At 42.7% G+C, this 21,785-nt stretch overlaps 1 protein-coding gene and 1 long non-coding RNA gene across 4 annotated transcripts in view; one reads left to right on the top strand and one right to left on the bottom strand.

The window, feature by feature from the left end:
• Positions 1–3,732: 3,732 nt before the first annotated feature.
• On the bottom strand, positions 3,733–15,794 carry LOC140707376 (uncharacterized). The gene is made up of 3 exons (XR_012087396.2): positions 15,665–15,794; positions 10,046–10,214; positions 3,733–4,322 (listed from the first exon to the last, which is right to left on the bottom strand). It is a non-coding gene; the product is annotated as an uncharacterized LOC140707376 (long non-coding RNA).
• A 394-nt stretch (positions 15,795–16,188) lies between these two features.
• SCAF11 (SR-related CTD associated factor 11) overlaps positions 16,189–21,785 on the top strand; it is a 37,335-nt gene continuing 31,738 nt past the window's right edge. For 2 of the 3 annotated variants that reach the window (XM_020795537.3, XM_020795535.3), the window contains exon 1: positions 16,189–16,327. The gene's annotated coding sequence lies outside the window, so the exon portion shown is untranslated. Of the gene's footprint in view, positions 16,328–19,565; positions 19,633–21,785 lie in introns of all 3 variants that reach the window. The other variant, XM_078376881.1, reaches the window with a different exon arrangement.

The following is a 21,785-nucleotide window of genomic DNA, read 5'->3' as shown; positions in this document are numbered from 1 at the left end:
ATGAAGTTAAGCTATGTTTTTTTCATGCTTGGTGCAAAATGTTCAAAGTACAGTAATAGGAACTGCCTGCTTTGCTTTGATCTCGTGCTATGGATTACCTCTACCAGTCACTGGAAGGCAGCCACTGAGAATCTGATCAAATTGGAATTTAGCTCCCAACTGAAAAAAGGTTACATACCCTAGGCCTAAAAATCTTCTGTGGGTCCTGTTTGGAGCAGATAGATCTCTCTAATGGCATTAAGCATTGTGCAAAGTATGGACAACTTGTTAGCCACAGTTATCCTGACCAGCCCTACCCCCATGGGAGGGGAAAGATAGTTTGGCAGGTTTCATAAATCCGGAGGTGTCTGGCACAGGCTACAATCCCCGTTATTTTGGGCTGGCATTCGACACAATAGAGCAAGAATAATTAAGGCACAAGCCTATTCAGGTGCTCTGAAAATACATGAAGAGGATGTACAATGTAGGAAGCACACTAGTCTTCCACTATTTTTTTTTTAATTGCTAGCTTTCAACCTACACTGGTCTTCATCAGGCAATGCATCAATATACTGTGGATAGTTCAGGGGAAAAACATACAGAAGTCCCAGAAATCATGGCAAATGTCTGTGCCAATTCTGTTTCTTACAAGTCAGTTCCAAAACACAGGCTGCAAACACAAGTCAGGAGTTCTGAAACAGGTTTTTGTGTGTTGCCATTCCTGATGTCAGATTTATGTCCATTCGTTCTTTTCCACAGATATTGTCCTGTTTGTCCTATGTAGAGTGCAAGAGGGACACTGTTGGCAGAGAGTGGCATATATTACATTAGTAGAGGAAAAAAGTAAACACACCCCTGATGTTGTGTGTGACACTGCTAGAGCCTATCATTGTGTTGCCAGAGTAGACATGGTCCCCATCTCTACATGGCGTAGTCCATTGCATGTCAATAGTTGCCTGAGACTGGAGGGTTGCTTGTAAGCCAGCACAGGCCTGCCACCAAGGGCTTGGGACAGTGACGTGTTCTTGTCACGAAGGGGCTGAAGATCATTTATGATGTGTGTTAGTTTCAGGTGTGGATTGAAGGTGACAACTAATGGTGTTCAGTTGTTCTCTCTTCTGGGTCTGTCTTGCAGTAGGTTGCTTTGGGGTATTCATCTTGCCCAGTGAATGGGGCCATGTAAAAAAAAAAAATAACAGTTATAAAGTTTAACTTTTATGGCTCAGGAAGTGGATTTGATCTGCAAAAGCTCACATTAAAATATAGCAGTTAGCCTTTAAGGTGTTGCAACACGTTTGTCTCTTGGATTTTTTTTATTTGTCTTATACACTTTCACAGATTAACATGGATGCTTCTTTGAAAATTACAACTCTAAGGATACAACCATTCATTAATTATTAAAAGTTGAAAAATAGCAAACTTGTAGGATTATCAGGATGGATGTTCCTATTAAACAAACCAGGACATACTAAGACAGAGAGGCATGTGTGTGTGTGTTATGTGCCATCAAGCTGTCTTTGACTGACAGTGACCCTAATAAGGTTTTAAAGGCAGTGGTTTTACCAGCACCCCTCCTTGAGTTTCCATTGCTGAGCAGGGATTTGAAACCAGGTCTCCTGGTTTCAGGGGTCTGCCACTCTATCCACTGCACCACACTGGATTCGCTTATTCGATACCCCCATGTTTCCCTAAATCAATGGACTTTAAAGATGTTTAGCCTTAGCTTTGGCTTTTAAATATGGGATTTGTCTGTTTATTTCACAGGCTTATGTTTCTTACACCCTAATCCTGAATACTTACACAACCATATTTCAACCTCAAAACATAGCAATAACCTTAGAGTAGTGTAATAATATCATGACTTGTGGCACATAAACTGATCTAATCCCATGCCAAGCTTCTATTTCTTTTTTCTTTGTGTGCATGGGTAGCTTGTTCTAAGATTGGACATAAAGCTATGGTACACAACTTTAAGCACTGGTAAATTTTAAAGATATTTCTAACTCACCTTGATCTGCAGGTTTGTAAAACAAAAATTAAGCAAAAATGTAATAAAATATAGGCAAATTATAGTATGCTGTACTGCCATCTTGTGGCATCAAATTTACAAGAGAAGTTTGATATTTTGCAGCATAAAAATTTATACTGGGGCTTTAATTGAAATAAATAATAATCACAGGCCATCAAATCAATTCTGACTCATGGCAACCCTTTACAGAGTTTTCTAGGTGGAGACTACTCAGAAGTGGTTTGCCATTCCCTTCTTCTGGGGGCATCCTGGGACTGTGTAGCTTGCCCTGGGCCACAAAGGCTAGTTCTACACAGGCACAGCAGGGAATCAAACCCCATACCTCTGGATCTGCTGCCAGAAACCTAATCCACTGAGCTGTCCAGCTGGATATTTTAACTGAAAAGCATCACACAAAAATAAGAACATTCTGCTGTGAAAGTCTAAGTCCATAAAAACTCTATCTCTGATTTTAATGGAGTGAGAATATCTGGCATCTGATTTTTATTTCCACAGCCCAGAATCCTATTAGCGTGCTGAGTGGAGCACGCTGGTGACTTCTGGTTTGCATTTTTACTGATTTGATATTGTCCCATTACAGAGGGGCTCATGCAGCGGGACCTAACAAGGGTTAAGTTCCGCTCCACCGGGATATTCATATTTGTATACGAATATCCCCATCTCTAATGGTAATGTATTATCCCTTGCACAACTGGTGCAAACAGACAACTACACATGCAACAAACTGCTCTAGGTGTAAACAAACAAACATAATTTTGGCCATGGTTCTAGATGTACCCATCATTTTTGCCCCCTATGTTATTTAATATCTACATGAAACTGCTGGAAGAAATTGTCCAGAGTTTTGGGGTTCAGTGCCACCAGTATGCAGATGACACCTAGCTCTCCATCCTTGCCATCTAAATCTGTGGAGACTGTCTTGGCTTTAGATCAGTGTCTAGTGTCAGTAATGGACTGGATGAAGGTGAACAAATGGAAATTTAATCCAGATAAGACAGAGGGGCTCCTGGTCAGTTGAAAGGCAGAACAGCGAATAGGGATGCAGCCTGTGCTGGATGGGGTTACGCTCCTTGGGAAACCCCTGGAGTGCAGCTTGGAGGTGCTCCTGCATTCTGCTCTGAGTCTGAATGCCCATGTCTTAGCAGTGGCCAGAAGTGCATTTGCACTAGTATGCCAGGTGCACCCATTCCAAGAAAAGTCTGATTTGGCCGCAGTGACAGATACGTTAGTTAGATCCTACCAGAACCCTTACATTAAAGGCCCTATAGCAAGAGCACTCTATATTTGCCCTGATGGTATGTGTTTTATAGTTACACAAGCCAGAGATTCCCATTGGAAACAACAGGATTTTTCCTTGCCCATGGGGTTAGTGGAGTCCCCCCCCCCGGTGCAAGTGGTGGGAGCCAAAGAACCAGATGTAGAACAAGTCACTCCATATGCAATTAACATACAACAAGATACTGACAATACTAATACAAGTTTGTTCATTTGTTTTTAATCATAACAAGTCTGTCCAAGTAGCTATGAAGCACACTGCCAGTTGTGCGCTTTCACAACAGGGCTGGGATTATCCCTAGTAATGGCACTATGTAATCACACAGTATTGCTACCATGGGCTGTAAGAGAGGAGAAAAGATGGCTACCTTGAGAAGTTATGATAGGGTGGCCCTCTTGCACGTTGCCACAAAGGAAAACATGCATTGCCCAAAAGGAGGTCAGGATAGGGAAGTTCATAAAATAGCTTATCTAAAGTTGTGACTAGAGATGCAAAATGACAAATGGTTTTCACAGTGTAAGGACATTGGTATTAGAGCTCACCTTGAGTAGTGAAGACTGTGATCAGGGGATCTCTGCAGCTGTTGAGTGTGTGGACCCTTCTTCACATTTGTATGAATTTGGACTGGATAACTCTTCAAACAGAGACAATCTTGGGTGGGTGGGGGCTGCCCTTAGTGGCCCTACAAATAGAGGACTAGCCTCTGTAAAAGATCACATGTGACCACTGTAGTCCATGGGAACCTGAACAACTGTGTGGAGGGATATTCAGGAACTTACAGTGGCAAAACTGATATAGCCTTGAGTTTGTGGAGCTAGGAGGCTCTGGTGCCCTGTTGTGGATTTCGATGGAAGGAGGTGACTTGAGGATATGCTCCACTGAACTAGAGTGCATTGGCTTCCTCCATGTTCAGGCAATGCTCAGGCATCAGTGCAAACACTACCTCTGCTCTGTGTGTACTTATGGTGCTTCCACAGATGTTAAGCGAGTGGCTGCTACTTTTGTCCTATTTGAGGATTTTCTGAATGCTCCTCACCCCTGTGGTAGAAGATAAAGCAGTCACTGGAATCACGCAGTGGAGATCTATCATCCTTATTTAAAAGGGCTATAGGCTTGCTCAATCCTAATCTCCTTATCCCAAGCATTTTGGGTGAGCAACAGCAACTTCATATACAGTGTGATCTTTGCCTGCAAAGAGACTATACAATTTATAAATTTACCACACCACATATGAATGCAAGAATGATAATGTGAATTCTTTATCTGTTTTGTATTAAGTGAAGAATGGTACCTTATAAGGGTTAACGTGCATCTTACTTCCTTTAAGTGAGACAGCATGGTTATATAAAAATCATGAATAATCATTTCACACCCTGTTTCCTCATTGCCCTAAACACAGGAAAGAGTTCTTCACAGGAATTATTCATATTTGTTAATAAGGTGGTGTTTTCTTCCCACAGAGTAGTCCATTGGACTAGATAGGCGGGATATAAATTAAATAAATAAATAAATAAATAAATAAATAGATTCACAGCTACACATATTCAGTTCTTTAAAATCCCTCTGGTTTATGAATGTGGGAAAGCGTGCTTCTTTATCCCACATGACCAGCAGGAAAAAGGATGCCAAGTTGTACATAGCAAAAGGCATCCTGAATGTTGACAACACCAATGGCAGCAGTCAAGATGGCCTACAGGATATCCTCTTGTGCTTACTACCATTCACAAAAGGATGCCAATCAAGGGAGAATCCTGGAAAGGCAGATCAGTGAGCGCTCAATCAAGTCAAGCCTGAATTCTCATTAGAGCAAAAATGAGTCAATTGAGGCTATCCTACCATGCACACATGATGAAAAATACACAACTGATAAGAAAAGACAATATTCCTGGGGAAAAAGGGGGCAGTAGGAAGAGAAGCCCTAACATGAAACAGATTATCTCAGCAAGGAAAGCTACTGCTGTTAGTTTGCAAGACTTGAGCAGCACTTACTGGAAAAGACAATATTGCAAGGAAGTTGGGGGGCGGGGGTGTAGGAAGAGAACCCAGCCTAACATGAGATGTTGTTAGTTTACAATATCTGAGCAGAGCTTTTAATGATATGACATTTTGGAGGGCATTAACTCAGTCATCGTAAGTCAGAAGTAACTTGATGGCACATGAAATCTCAGGAGTTTGTTTAAATTATCAAACAATTGTATAGTGACAAAATGGGTGGGATGGTTTAAATATGACAGGATACAGGTACCAAACTTTGCTAAAATTGAGTGAGACCATCTCTAGCCACTAAGCAACAAAAAAGTAATTTTTCATCTTAAATTAGTGGGCTTCAGAAGACTTGTTCTCTTTTCTTTTTTAAATATCTTTTAAAATGTTTTTACAGACACAGAATATCTTCATAAGCATGAATCTCTGTTTTGTCAGGAAAGAGCTAAATATAAACTTGTGTCCTGACTGATGGTTTTAAAAGTTCAGATTGCTGCAGAACTGGAGATGATTTAAAAATTTGTGTCAGAAGGCTGGTCCCAGAACTCTTTGGAGAATGTTTACTTAAAGTACTCATGGCTGGGATAGGCATAACTGCTTTGTGCTTTTGCAATGCAAAAGTACTTTGAATATGCCTTTAAAACTGTATGCCAGTTCCCTGGAGATCCATGGCAAAATGTTCCCCTTTCCGGAGGACTGTCACTCCATTACTTTATTTTTTATAACTCTTTTATAGATAATCTGTCTTCTGATGGTTTCTGTGATTTTTCATTGCCTTACAGATGTCCTCACTCATAAAGCTGCAACAATGTATCTACTTTGGAACAGTCTTGCTTGCAAACCTATCCCATACATGCTCAGTTCATAATAATGTCATTTTTTTTCCTTTTGAAATGCCTTTTGAAAGAAATACAGTGGTGCCTTGCTTAACGAGCGCCCCGTTTAACGACGAAACCACTTAGTGACGAAGAATTTGCAATCAAAAAAGCGATCGCATTGCGATGTTTTAAATAGGAAAAAATCGCTTTGCGATGATCGGTAAGCTGTTTTGCTTACCGATTATCGCATAGCTATCTTTTTCCTACAGCTGATTGGCAGTTCCAAAATGGCCACCGGAAAAAACATGGCTGCCCGCTGTGTTTTGGAACGGATTCCTCGCATACCGGGCAGCGAAAATGGCCGCCGTATGGAGGATTTTCGCTTAAAGGTGAGTTTTTTGCCCAGAGGAATGCATTGAAGGGGTTTCAATGCATTCCTATGGGCTTTTAAAAATCACTTAGCGATGTTTTCGGTTAGCGGCGATTTTTGCTGCACCAATTAACATCGCTAAGCGAGGCACCACTGTAATATCTCACTCCCTGCCGCCTGGGTTCTTTCCAAATTAAAAAAGTGGGTGAGGTCAACCATTCTCTTTCAAGATAAGCAAGATTGGTATTTTCAATTTATATGAGCTATTTTACATCTAGGGACATTTAAGGTAGACCAGGGGTGTCAAACTGAAATTCATCGGGGGCCGCATCAGCAGTTTGGTCCCCATCAAAGGGCCGGTTCTATCTGTAGGGCGCCCTTATTGGGGGAGGGAGGCCTGCGCGGTGGGGTTGCGCCCGGCGCGCTGAGCGGCTCCTTGCGTTGGATGGGCGGGCGCTGTTGATTGGCAGGCGCTTGACAGTGATGGGCAGGAGCCCTTCCATGGAAACCGAGCCGAGGGAGGGCAGGGGCGGCCAATCTGGTGGGGGGCCCCTCCCTCCGCGGCAAATCAGGAGCGGGCGGGAGATGCGCGCCAAGGAAGGAGGAGGAGGACGTCCGGGTTTTTCCCTTGTTCTCTCTGTGTGTCTCTCTCTCTCTTCCCCCCCTCAAGTCATCATCCTCCCCCTCCTCCCCCCCACTCCCCTCCCCTCGCGCCTCCCGCCCTCGACCACTTGAGGCAACGCAGCCTGAGCGCCGAGGCGCAGTCCTGCCTCCCAGCGCCTCCGCGCAGCACCCGCGCCAGGCGGCTCCGGCTCCGGCTGCTTTTGCGAGGGGAGGAGGAAAACAAGCCCCGAGAGAAAGGCGAGGGGCGCCGGGAGAAGACGAGGGGCGGCGTGGGGGCGAAGCGAGAAGGAGGCGAGCCCCCTTGCTTGCTTTCGCTCCGGGGATTTGGAGCCAAGGGTGGCGGTGCTGGGGCGGTGGCGAGGGCACCCGGGAGGGACGAGTGGGGGGGGACCCGTGGTCCGTCGCCTCAGCGCTCCGTGGGTGAGCGGGTCTCCTCAGGGACTCCTCAGCCCGACGGGAGGGCGAGGCGGAGGGCAGTGCCCGGCCGCCTCTCCGGCCTCTCCTTCAGCCATGCTTCTGCCCCCCCACCTCAACTCGGCCGCCCCCATGTTCCAGCTGCCCCTCCTCAACTTCAGCCCTCAGCAGGTGGCCGGGGTGTGCGAGACCCTGGAGGAGAGCGGCGACGTGGAGCGCCTGGGGTGCTTCCGGTGGTTGCTGCTGGTGGCGCCGGAGGCCGGCGAGGCGCTCCATCGCAATGAGTCGGTGCTGCGCGCCCGCGCCGTCATGGCTTTCCACGGCGGCCACTACCGCGAGCGCTACCACATCCTGGAGAGCCACACGTTCCCCAAGGAGTCGCACGCCAAGCTCCAGGCCCTGTGGCCCTGTCCCCATCAAAGGGCCGGTTGTATCTGTAAGGCTGGCGGCGGCTCCCCGGGCCATCAGACGAGGTCTGGCGGGCCAGATTTGGCCCGCGGGCCTTGTCTTTGACACCCCTGAGGTAGACTATTTCTGAATGGGGAGGAACGGTTTTACTTTTTACAAAAACGTAACTCAGAAGGTCTTTGTCCAAATTTCTCCAAATTTGGCACAGAGGAAGAGTAGACAGTTTGCTCTGTGCCAGCTTTGGTGCTGATTTGATATCCAGGTTTGAAATTATAATATTTTGTTTGGGCTGCCCCCCTCACTTTTAGAATGACCTTGTAGAATGCCGATTTTAGCTGTAATTTTATCTGTCTGTTCTAGTGAACAGACAAATGCAGGGCATGGTTCTACCTCTCTGCCCCTGCCAGTCATACAGCTATACAGTAATGGTGAAATGAGAACTAATAATAGATAATCTATATAAAAGTAAATCTAAACACCATCTGTTTTGATTATTGTCTAAAATAATGCATATGTCAAGGCATGCCCTGCAGGTTTGTGGCATTTGAGGGTTTGAATACACATTGAAAGCCTTAACACAATACAGTTAACTGTACACTTTCTTTAAATTTTAAGAAGGCTATGCTGACAACTCTCTGGCCAGGCATACTTGAAACTGAAAACAAGAAACTCAGTAGAAAAGAATGGAAGAAATATGATCAATGCAATAGAATGGTAAGAATTCAGATGCAACGTATGCTCTTTAGTGGCTAATTCATTAAGTGAAATATAATGAGCAAAAAGAATCTGATGGTGAAGTTAACAAAAGGAGTTCATGACGTATCTGATGTATCTGAAAAAATCTCTAATTCCTTCTGCTATTTAAAAATAGCGAATATTGAACATTATTAAAGGCTTTTCTACTACATGTCTCATTATTTTCCATCTGTTTCTCTTTTCCTCTGTCTTAGACCCACAAAGGGATGGGACATTGAGGAAGCCATGCCTGAATCACTTGTCAGGAATATGCCTACTTAGAGGGGTGATTCCATTAGGGGAAGGTGTTATGACTCTAGTTCCTAGCATCCACCACCCTTTATTCCTAGGTTGGGTGAGACCTAGAAGGTACATGAATGGGCAACTACGGGCAAGCTTCTTACCCTAAATTTCCAATTCCTCCCTTATTTGGCCTTAAACACTCTTTCGTTGTGTATTGTAAACCTTGCACACCAGCCTTACCAAGTAGGACACCCAAAGAACAAAACACAGCCCTTGTGGCTAAGGCACTTTCTTTAGGCACTCACACGCTTACTCCCAAGAATCAAACTTAGGTAAAATATAAAATATTTATTTAAAAAGAATAAAACATTATAAAACAAAAGAAATTTTAAAAATATAAATTGTACTGTTAAATGCCAAGCATCTAAGTATTAAGTAAGCTCCTGCAAGTCTTTCCCATAAAACAATAAAGTAATTAACTAATGATTTTCCTACTTAATTACCATGCTATTCTAAGTAACCATTGCTAAGTCTCCTAATCAAGGAAGGCTTTAAACCTGTCACCTTCTTCTTCTCCTCCTCAAACACACACCTAACTCCCCTTTCTATAACTTAAATCAAAGTCTCTCCTTCTTGATGGTATCCAATCAGCATACAGTCCTTTGTTCACAAGTTTATGCCCCACTTATAACTTTCCACCTTTCCACCATCCAGTCTCTCATTCCCAGGCTGGTAAGCACTTAGAATGGAATTCAATGTTTATCAGTCTTGAGATGTGACTTTGGCTCTTCTCCTCTGAATCGACACAAGAGCTGGCTCTCAGGTTGAGATGGAAACATCTGTGGAACTCTGAAAAACAAGTACTACAAAACCCATATCCTCACATGCTCCCTCCTCAGATTCTAAAAATCTGATTCTGACAGATTCACATTTTAGAGCACAAATAACTAATTAGGAGATCTCTATGTCTTGAGTAATTATGGTTACATATAATTTCTAGCTTTTATTAAGTATTATGTAGCAATGAACTAGCTTAAGCTGAGGTAGAACAATACTAATAGCAGCATTTATGCATGATTATGACTTTGGTAATTAGTGTGTGTAGATCTAGAAACCGGTGAAAGAGAAAACAGAGAAACATGTTAGTACAAATACTGAATACAAACCTGCTCAAAATCAGGAAACCATCCCTTGTCACTCTTCCACTCCATAATGCATTCTTGACAAACCATCTGCTACCACACTTCTTCGTCCTGGAATGTGCTGAATCTCAAAATTAAAATCTTGTAGGCTTAAACTCCAACAAAGAAGATGTTGATTCTTATATTTGGTCTTCTGCAAAACAATTTTAGTGCTGAATGGTCAGTTTGAAGCAAAAATTTTCTTCCAATCAGAAAAGACGTTAATTTATTCAAAGTCCAAACTACTGATAAACATTTTTTTCTGGCACTGAATAAGCTCTTTCTCAAGGTAGTACCTTTCTGCTGAAATAAGAAACAGGATGCAAAGCTCCATCACTTGCTTCCTGAAGTAAAACTGCTCCAATACCAAACTCTGAGGCATCCGTTTTTGAATCAGAAAAGATTTTTGAAAACCTGAGCCGTTAAAACAGGTGCTTCAGCCAATTTAATTTTCAGTGTGTCAAAGGCTTTTTGATACTCTGAGGTCCAAACAACTTTAACTGGCGTTCTTTTTCTAGTTCATTCAGTAGCAATAGTGCTGAAATTTGGTATGAAGACCCAAAGAAAGATTGAACTTGTTTCATTTTCAGGAATAGGCCATTTTTGAACACGTTTAACTTTAGCCTGCAGAGGGTCTATTTCTTCAGAGCCCACTAGATGGCCCAGGTAGGTAACTTTTCCCTTTACCCACTGACACTTTGAAGCTTTAGCAGTCAAACCAGCTTCCTTCAATCTGTGAAGCACAATCTCAAGATGAGCCAAATGACTATCAAAATCATCACTAAAAATAGCCAGAACAAGTGGTGAAACCCAAAGTAAAAAAAACAAACAAACCCAAATACAAAATGAAATAATACAGTTATAAAGTCACAAAATTAAGAAGCAAACAGTCTTAAGTAAGTTAAATCTCAAGGCTACACATGCTGACTGTACTTCACAAAAGCACGGTGGGGAATCAAACTCCCATCTTTTGGCTCTGCAGCCAGATATCTAACATCTGAGCAAAGGTGTTATATATTTGTGGCTGTGCATGCTAGTCAACTGGTTCAATGCCACGTTCTGCACTAGCTGCAGCTTCTGGACCAAAGCTGATGCAGCCTCATGTAGCACATGCTACAATAATTAAAATGAGTACAACCACTGCATGAGTCAGAGTCACTATGACCAGGCTGTCTCTGTCCAGTAACAACTCTAACTGGTGCAGTGTCTGGATGAGATCCAAAGGCTTATCTACTCCAATATTCTGTTCACAAAACGGGCACTTCATTGTCTATGGCAGTGTTCCTCAACCTTGGGCCTCCAGATGTTCTTGGACTTCAACTCCCAGAAATCCTGGCCAGTAGAGGTGGTGGTGAAAGCTTCTGGGAGTTGTAGTCCAAGAACATCTGGAGGCCCAAGGTTGGGGAACACTGGTCTATGGTGATTCCTGTCTCCACTTTTCTCCAGCATCTGATAAATGGCAATCAAAGATGGAAAAAGGCATTCCTTGTCAATTAAGCCTATACAACGAATGTAGAAGCACACTCAGACTACAAGCCTGCTCCTGCAGAGACAGTGCAACTCTGCTTCAAACAAGCAACCTATCTACGTAGGTCCCAAAATGAAAGAACCAAGACACCCACTCACACATTAGCACAACATGGATGATGGTAGTCAAGCTTCCTCTGTGTAGAAAGGGTAATGACTAGGACATTACCCTGAGCTGATGAAAGGTGGTGCAAACCAATAAGGAGACCAGAATCTCCACTGTCAAAGATGCACCTGTGATGCATACCCAAATGGGAAACCTGACCTTTTGTTGTGAGGATAAAATTGAAGGGGTAGCTTGTTACCGGAGTACATGCATTAACTCACACATGGTCAGAGATGCACCCAGAAGCGATCTCCAAGCAATAGTGTGTGTCTTGGCACAGACTGGGCTGAGTATATCACACTCACACTGAGCTATAAGGGGAATTTTACTGAACCACCAGAATTAAAATACACACAATGGTTATATTGGGAAATAACAAAGATTAAACAATAAAGTATATAATGAATATGGGAAAATATAGGCTCAATCAAAAGAAGCAAACTCATGTGGCAAGGAGAGTTCTGAAATTCGGGCTACACAATGGTGCCTGAGCAGAGATGCTATATGGATGAGAAGGGTAAAGAAACCACACCCAGAAAGACATGGGGTGTGTGTGGATTATGGAGCCATCAATGTGTGGGGAAAACACTGCCAAAAGATATACTAGGGGTGACAAACATTACATCTTAGTCTCATTTTGGGCAGTGTGGGCGGCATATAAATTAAATAAATAAATAATAATAATAATTAGACAGCCTTGGAGGTAGGGAGTGTCGGGATTCCAGCTGGCAGGGATCAAGCAGAGGAGGGTTCGGACAGAGACACAGCAAGAAATTTCAGCCCTGAAGATTCACTTCAGAACTCTCCACAAGAATACTCAATATATTCTCGAAGGCTTTCACGTCCTCTGGGATCTTGATGGGTGTCGTTAACTGCACACAAAAGACCAGCTAACGGCACCTATCAATCACAGTGACAGACAAAAAAACACGTTGATCACCATAATCACCCATCTCCTGAAAAGGACGAAAGCTGAACCCACAGCTATATTCAACTATCCAAACAACCTGCACCAGAGCACAGACAGAGTTCTGACTCCTGTCTTCTGAAGATGCCGGCCACAGAGACTGGCAAAATGTTAGGGAGAACCACCTCCAGAACACGGCCAACAACCATCAATACTCAATATGGCTACTGTATGTCTTTTTTTACCTGGCTTTGGCCAAGCTGACTAAAGTGATCTATCTCTTTGTTAGTCACATGTCCTGTTTTGCCTTGATTGTTAACTTCCCACCAGGCTTTATTTATTTGTATCAGAGTGTTGCACAATTTAAAATTACGGACATATATGAAATAAAGGTAAGATTTTTTTAAAAATAGCCATTCTCAACCATTTGCTAGATCTTCTTTTGTAAAAGCAGTGGGGCATAAATTGCACACATGTAAGTGCTGCATTGATTGAACTTTTCCAAAGTCACTGAAAATTTGTCCTTTATCCAACTTGTCTCATTTTACCAACCTGGCTAATCCTGGGACAATGGACATGGAATAGGCCTTTTGACTAAAGAGGCAGAAGATGGGCAGACAATTCTAGGATGCTTGCTTTCCCAGACCTCAGACAAATCCTTTTAGCATAAAAACAAAATAAGTTGATATAATCATCTAGTCTCTCTACAGGAGGGCTGTGCCCCTTTTCCTGACTTATCCTTGGTCTGACAAGTTTTTCAGTTACAATGGTCTGTAGAGTGCAAATACATGTCTTAGTACGAGTGAGATTCTACAGGGGTGTTGTACAAACCTAGCCAGTTTGGTAACAAGCTGGATGCGCCATATATGTTGTCCTAAGTTCTTTGGAAAGAAGAGCAAGTTATACATGGAAACAGAATGATGGAAATTACCTTCTAACAACAATAATTCCTTTATTACTACAACACATTGCAGGATGGAGTCATGCCACTGAAAAATGCTTCCAAGACTGGGCTCTCTCAAATTAAACCCTAAGTTTTTTAAAAAAAGAAAAATAAATAATGGCACTCAAATGACTAACCCAGGAATGCTGTTAAGAAACATCTACCTAGATCAGATCAGTCCACCAAACTCATCTTCATATACTGTCAAAACTGGAATTGTATGAAACAGATAGCAAAATTCAACCCTCAGTGCTCACTGGAAGGACAGATCCTGAAGCTAAGGCTCCAATACTTTGGCCATCATGAGAAGAGAAGACTCCCTGGAAAAGACCCTGATGTTGGGAAAGTGTGAAGGCAAGAGGAGAAGGGGATGACAGCAGATGAGATGGATAGACAGTGTCATCAAAGCTACCAACATGAATTTGACCAAACTCTGGGAGGCAGTGGAAGACAGGAGGGCCTGGCATGCTCTGGTCCATGGGGTCACGAAGAGTCAGACATGACTTAACAACTAAACAACAACAAATCATATATTAAACCATGTGTCTGGCAAATCATAGGTTTATAGGTAAGACCTTTCATATGTTAATGTACTGCAATCCACATTCACTCCAGCCAACATAGCCAACAGAGAGGGATGTTGACAACTAGAATCCAACATCTGGAAGGTCCCACATTCCTAGAGTTTTACTTAGTGCTCTGCAAGCTTATCCCTGCCTACTCTGCAGGAAATCCCATATATGTCAATGGGAATGCAAGGATATACTGTACAGGAGTACCCCTGAATCCTAAACATAAATCCCATGAGCTCAGTGGGACTAACGTGGGAAAACATGAGGACAATTCAAAATTTGCACTGTCCACATACACTGATCAGCCACATTAAAACCACCTGCCTAATATTGTGTATGCCCCCCTCATGCTGCCCAAACAGCTCTGATGCTTTGAGGCACGGACTCCACAAGACCTCTGGTATCTGGCACTAAGACATTAGCAGCAGATCCTTTAAGTCCTGTAAATTGCAAGGTGGGGCCTCCATGGATCAGATCTGGTGTTGAAGTGCACTCCATAAAGGCTGAATTGGATTGAGATCTGGCAAATTTGGAGGCCAAGACAACACCTTGAACTATTTGTCATGTTCTTCAACCCATTCCTAAATAATTTTTGCAGTGTGGCAGGGTGCATTATTCTGCTGAAAGAAGCCACTATCATCAGGGAACACCATTGCCACATGCTTTGCAACAATCTCTAGGTAGGTGGTATGTCAAAGCCACATGAATGCCAGGACTCAAGGTTTCCCAGCAGAACACTGCCCATAACACTGCCTCTGCAGGCCAGCCTTCTTTCCACAATACATCCTGTTGTCATCTCTTCCCCAGGTAAATGGCACACACTACCATTCACCTGATTTAAAAGAAAACATGATTTATCTGACCAGGCAACCTTCCTCCATTGCTCCATTGCCCAGGTCTAATGCTCACACTCCCACTGCAGGTGCTTTCAGTGGCAGATAGTGGTCATCGACAGGCACTCTGACAGGTGTGTGGCTATGAGCCCCATATACAGCAAACTGCAATGAATAGTGTCGTTCTAACACCTTTCTATCATGGTCAGCATTAAGATTGTCAGCAATTTGAGCTACAATAGCTCTTCTGTGTGATCAAACCAGAGAGCGTGGGCACTTGCAACTCGGATGCTGGTTCACCAGTTGTCCTTCCTTGCACCACTTTGGTAGGTATACTGGGAACACCGTACACGACTTGGTGCTTTGGAGTTGCTCTGACCCAGATGTCTAGCCATCACTACTTGGCCCTTGATAAAGTCATTCAGATCTTTTCATTTGTCCCCATCTCCTGCTTCCAACACATGAAATTCAACGACTGACTATTCACTTGCTGCCTAATACATCCCACCACTTGACAGGTGCCATTGTACTATTTATTTATTTATTTATTTATTTATTTATTTATTTATTTATTTATTTATTTATTTATTTATTTAATATCCCGCCTATCTGGCCTTGCGACCACTCTAGGCGGCTTCCAAATAAATAAAAACAACATATAAATATAATCAAATAGAAGAATTTTAGATCAATATAATGAACGCTATTAACTTCACCTGTCCGTGGTTTTTAATGCTGTGGCTAATCAATGTAAAGCCAGCCAAAGACGGCACAATGCTGGAATACTCATCCCTTTCCTCAAACTATTAACTAACTCTTACATCGGGATTACGTAATGCTCCCATCTGCGCCTGCTCTTGCTGACGGTCACGGCGCTTGCGCTTTACCTCCATCCGGTAGACCCTTTCTGGAGGATTTTCCCAGAATGCCTGTGGGTCGCGGCGGTGAGGCCGGCCTGCAGTGTGTCGTTGGCAAGTGGCGCCGCGCGCTATCCGAGCCCTTCGCGTCTTTCCTCCGCCGCGAAAGGTGATTGGGTAGCGCCGCCGCGCGGCCTTTCTCCCTACTGAAGAAAAAAAAGAAAAGAAGGGACGGTTATTTTGCTGTTCGACTACAGTTGCCGCGAAGGGACATGTGACCCCCAGTGGAGAGTGGGAGGGGGGAGCGAGCTGCGAGCTGAACTCGCGGCGGAGGCGGCCTGTTCCTGCTGCTTCATTTTCTTGCCGTCGCTGCGCGCGAGGCCCTCCAGTCTGGCGGTTTCGGACGTGCCACGGCGGCGGCGGTGAGGAAGGCCGCGGCGTTTATGGTGAGGCCGCGCTAAGGGACCTTGTGGCCGGACTTGCCTCGTCCTCTTGTGTCCGCTTTGGAGGCGCCGCCGCCAGGTAAGTCGGCTTCGACGTACATGAGGAAGGAGACTATTGTTAAGAAGTTAAAAGTGGCCGGTGTCTCTTCTGTGGGTGTGCGTGAGGGGGGGAGAGGGAAAAGGGGGGAGACAAAGAGGGAGAAGGCGCAGGAAATTCTCCCGGAAATTTCCGTCCCCGACGCCCTTCCTCGCGTAGACAGCCCGGCATCTTCGCTTCCGACTCGGCGAGGCCTTGTGTGGAGAAACAGGCCCCTGGATCACCTGCCTGCGTCCCGACTCCTGTGGGAGAGGCCGCGAATGGAAGTCGGATCCTCTCCCGCCCCCCTTGGAAGCTCGCAAAGCCTCTAAGAAGGGGCTGCAGGCGCTGGTAATACGATCGCTTCGCTTCGGCGGAAGGAGTGAAAGTTTCTCCCCGAGACAAGGGAGCCTGAGACAAAGTTGCAAACAGAAACCAATTCCCGGCAGGGGAGAGGGGGGGGTTCAGCCCAAGTTGATGGCCTGGCCTTGTGATATGCAAGTCGAAGCTGTACCGCCCCTATAGATGCCAGCGAAACATTTACGTTATTCCGAGCTTTCTTTTGTTTAGTTTAGCTGGTGCATACAGACGTATTTGTCGTCTGGAGGCTCCGATTTTTTTTTATGGTTCTCTTTTATGAATCTTCGGCTTCTGGTAATGGGATCTCTGCAGAGCCCCGAGGAGGAGAAATTTATGAGGCGATTTAACATACAGTAGATGTAAATCTGGGGAGAGAAATATTGTTCCTGTGATTTTACAAATAAGGACCCTTTATTTGAAAATGTGGCATGATGTCTAGAGCACGGGTTTTTAACTTTTGATCCATGGAAGGAGGGGGACTGTTAAATTAGGGTGGCATATATGTGTGTAATTATTTACATTTTTCTGGAGGGAGTAGTCCATAGCTTTCATCAGATGGTCAGAGGAGTCTGATTGACCAAAGATTACGAATCATTGTCCTAGCCTTGACAAGGCATTTGGAAAGTTCAGCAAAGACTACTGTACATTTCTTTTGTACAGGAGAGCTGTTGAGTGGTATTTGTGGTATTTCAAAAATTTTACAATTCACAAACTCAAACTGGGAATAAGAAAAATGATATGTCCAGTTGTTGTTGAATCTAAAATAGACTTAAACAAAACTAACAGGAAACCTTCACTTTCTCTTTCATGGGACAAAATAAATTTTTCTTCCATATACTGTATGAGAACTGCTAAAAGTCAGACATGAAAGTTGTTTGAAACAGACTCAATGCAGATTTCCTGATAAATCTTACAGATTTTACATTCTAAGAGCTCTTTTTGTAATTAACTTGACTAGGCAAGTAATGATAATTAAGATGTTCTCACGTATTTTGTTGTAGTTAATGGTGGCAACTTGTATGGCTTGTGCATTTAGGCATATGCCACAGGTTGTAGTTTTATGATCATAAATAACCAGACCAGAACATTGTAGTTCACACAGTTGAGTTGTACTGGCATTCTTCAGCTTTGGCCATGTCCATTTCAAATAGTGGTGTGGCAGAGTTGACTTTTTTTTTTTTTTTACCTTTTCAGGATAAAGTTTTAATTTATTATTTTGCCTGTCTAGGGTGTTTTGTAAAAAGTGAAGGATATTTATGCACAACTCAGGACTAGAATTTAAGATTTAGGTGTTATTAATTGTCACTATTCCTGTTACTGTGGCCAACGTTCTATTACCTTGCATAATTCCATAAGAACAATTATATAGGCACTGTGTCCTGTTTTTCTGGCTATCCATCATGTGCCCAGTGTTCCCTTGTCATACAAACAGAGATGTGATTGGTTGTGGGCCTGGGCATGCAGTCCGCAATGTGTGTGTGTGTGGCAGGAATGGAACCACTCTTATACAACTGCACTTTTTCAGTAGGATTTTGCCATGATGGCTGGGAACAGTTCAAGATGATGAGAGTTTCTTTGTTTTTGGCATACTTGCACACATTTGCTTTTATAGTTGCATTACATTACCTAAAACCTAGAGTCTTGAGTTTACTGTATTTAACTGCTTAATGTGAATCATTGAAAAGAGGAGGGAATGACTATCTGGAAAATATGTTGGGTGTTATTTTGCAGTGCAGGTGTATCTGATTAGAAACAGCTAGTGGGAGGTATCAGTTACTTGCTGAGATTCAAATAAAAATTCTTCCTCTTGCTCATATAAAATACACATAATTTATAATTATTATTATTTGTTGTTGTTGGAAAGCGGATACAGTAAGGATAGGAAAAGTGTATAATAGAATTCCTCGAAGTTTGTGTAGGAAATGTTGTTGGTGATATGTAGTTAGGAAAGGTGCATCATTCTTTTTGAATACCAGTATTTTCTTAAGCTTAATAGCTCTTGCTGGATATGTATCATTCAGTGCTGAATTATTGTTTTAGGGCATATATACTGTACTGCATACCATTGTGTCTACTGGATGTCCTGTTCTGTGATGCCCTGGAGAGAGAATAGAGAGCCTTGGAAGGGTGGCTAGCCTGGCTGGGTAATGATGCACAAGAATTTAGCTATTGCATTGCCACATGGTGGGGTCAGTCAATTTTTATGCACATCAGAATTAGGTGGAACTTCTCCTTTTGCTCTATTTTCAGAGGGTTCTTCATATTTCTCCCTCACCCTGTGTCTGCTAAGTAACTGGTCTGGCAGCAGTCAGGTTGTTAGGAAGGCAGATTCTGCCTCCGATATGTTGCTGGCATCTGTATAAGTAGTAGCCAGAAAAGGTGTTGTTATGCACAATCAAGTCACTTCTGACTCATGGCTACCCTATGAAAGAGCAATATTTTATCCTCAAATGCCCTGCTCAGCTCTTGTAAACTTAGCTTGTGGATTCCTTGAGGCAGTCAGGCCATCTCATGTTTTGTTCTTCCTCTTTTCCTGCTCCTTCAGCTTTTCCCAGCAGTATCCCCCCCCCCCCGAGAATCCTGCCTTCTCATGATCTGCCCAAAATAGGACAGCCTCAGTTTCAGCATTTTTGCCTCCAGCGATAGTTCTGGCTTGATTTGATTTAAAATCCACTTGTTCGTCTTTCTGGCAGTCCAGGATATCTGCAAAGCTATCCTCCAGCACCATATTGAAAACAAATCATTTCCCCCCCCCCACTGCCTCTCAGCTTTCTTAACTGTCTAGCCTTCACATACCAGAAAAGCTATGATTATTTAACTCCATTGGTTGTTTTAACATTTTTCCTGCACTTTTATGCCACTGTCCCCATTCATTCTGCAGACACAAAGCATTCTTGTATACTTCAGTCAAAAACTATGGGAGGGGATTTGCAGTGATGATTTGGCAGGTGAGCAGTTTGGCCTCTTATTCTTGATGTTATTTGTGTGGGGGGGTAAAATTACTTAGAGGGCACTTTTGTGGCAGAAGTGGCAGGCAGGAGAAGGGTTCAGAAACCCTTTTTCACCCACCAGTTTTTCCATGTATTAATACTATAAAGGAAATAGAAACTTGGATTTTTTTATTATGCATAATTGATATAGTCAGAGCTGTTATTGAGGTTGATTATATGTCTGCCACAGATATCATTTATTCTTTTTTCTGTTGTCCTTTTCCTATTGGACTCAAGCTCCCAGCACCCCAAACTAGACTGGCAATGTCAGGGCTATTCTGAAGAGTTGCAGGTTGCTATTCCTGAAATGCACAACACTATGGAGAAGATTTTGACATGTCAAGATCTTCTGCAGGCAACGATCACTATGTCAAAAATAGACTTGCACAATTAAGTAAATGACAATATCATTTCACTGTGGGCTTTGAAGTACCTTTACTGTTTTTCTTATGAATACTTTTTTTTTTCCTTATGAATAGGGATGGAACTTTTGGATTTTTTTTTTACTCTTGACTCCCAGAATTTACCATGCATTCTCCAAGCAGAATTCTGGGGGATGCACCTCACAAACAGAGGTCTAGTAGAGATTTTCCTACCCCTGTGATATCTCTGGGAGCCTAGTGTTCATTTCAAAACCAAGGAAACTATCCTACTAATGCATCAGTATAACTAACTTGGTTTTATATCGAGGGCAAGGGAATGTGTGGCTCCCCAGATATTGTTTTACCAAAAACTGTTTTAATATAACCAATGGTGATAGGGGTTTCAGTTCAACAAATTAGTTGATTGTGAGAAAAGGGTTACTCAACTGTAGAGTTTTTTAAATAACATCTTTTAGCTGGTGTTTGAGGATTTGTAGGAAAATTCAGAAAGTCAACACTATATGATGTTTGAGCATTTTCTCTTTTCTTGTGTTCTTTTATGTATTGGTTGATATATATACAGTGCTACATATGGAATATTCTGTGTGCAAGAAGTATGCCTTTTGACTTAGCAGCAGTAACATTACCACTGCCTCTCCTTTCACCCACCAAAAAAAACTCATTAGAGTATTTTGAGGATACCAGCCGGAATAAAAACATCATAATGCTTTATATTTATTCTAATTTACGTCTTTATATATTTTTTCCTCCATGTTTGGCTTTGGATGATTTTCAACATACAAATTTTTAAAATTTTCAGTAGTATACAATAACCTCATCTGGTGAAGGCATTTGGAAATAGAATTTGGTATATGTTTTTGCCAGTTATACCTTCAGGTTCACTTTGCTTCCTCCCAAGCTGTTCTGTAAGATCTAGGACATTTTTTTCAGGAGGTGGCCGGTAGTGTTGGGTAATTGGAAGCTGTGGAAAAACTCATCGTTTTTTTGGGGGGGGGGGGGAGATTGGAAGATTGAAGGAGGTTGAAATAACGTGCAGAAATTTCATATATTTTGTGCTGCTGCTTTTGCAACAAAGAGATTATTTGATAGGTAAAATTGTTATTTGACATATTTATGAAATTTACTGAAGAGTTCTTTGAAAGTTTGCTTATTCTCAGTTACATGTATATAAACATTTATCCCTAAAAGATAAATAAACATTTCTACTGCTGAGTTAAATAAATTTTTCCCAGATAAATAATGTGCATAGGCTTGCAGTCCTTGCTCGAGACAAGCAGAATCGTCAATAGGCCTGGGAGAGTGCCAGACTGCAGCAACCTGTTGGAGAAACTGGGGGAAAGTCCTGATGGAGCTGCTGTTAGGAGACTCTATTTTTCTTTTAATACATCCATTGAACAGATACTACAATTCACCAGAAATTTCCCTAGCCAAAAAGTCCAAATCCTTATAGGAGCTTTATGAGGCATGTTCTTCTCTGCAATCATTGCAAAGATAATGAATGATTGTACTTACTGAGCTTCATGCGAATTACAAGGGGTTGTGGAATTAATAGTCTTCTGAGAGCCACCATGTACAGAGCATAATGAATGGAGAAACTATCAGAGAGGAATGTGTATATTGAAACTCCTCTGAGGATTTTGATTTTTTGACTGCAGGTGGCAGAATTTTGGCCGGGGAAATTCCTTGTGGTAGTTGTAGTGGGGAAAAATAAACCCCATGCCAAATTTA

Source organism: Pogona vitticeps, chromosome 5 (assembly GCF_051106095.1).
Source record: "Pogona vitticeps strain Pit_001003342236 chromosome 5, PviZW2.1, whole genome shotgun sequence".
NCBI classification, from domain to species: domain Eukaryota; kingdom Metazoa; phylum Chordata; class Lepidosauria; order Squamata; family Agamidae; genus Pogona; species Pogona vitticeps.
This window is presented reverse-complemented; position numbering and strand designations above follow the sequence as displayed.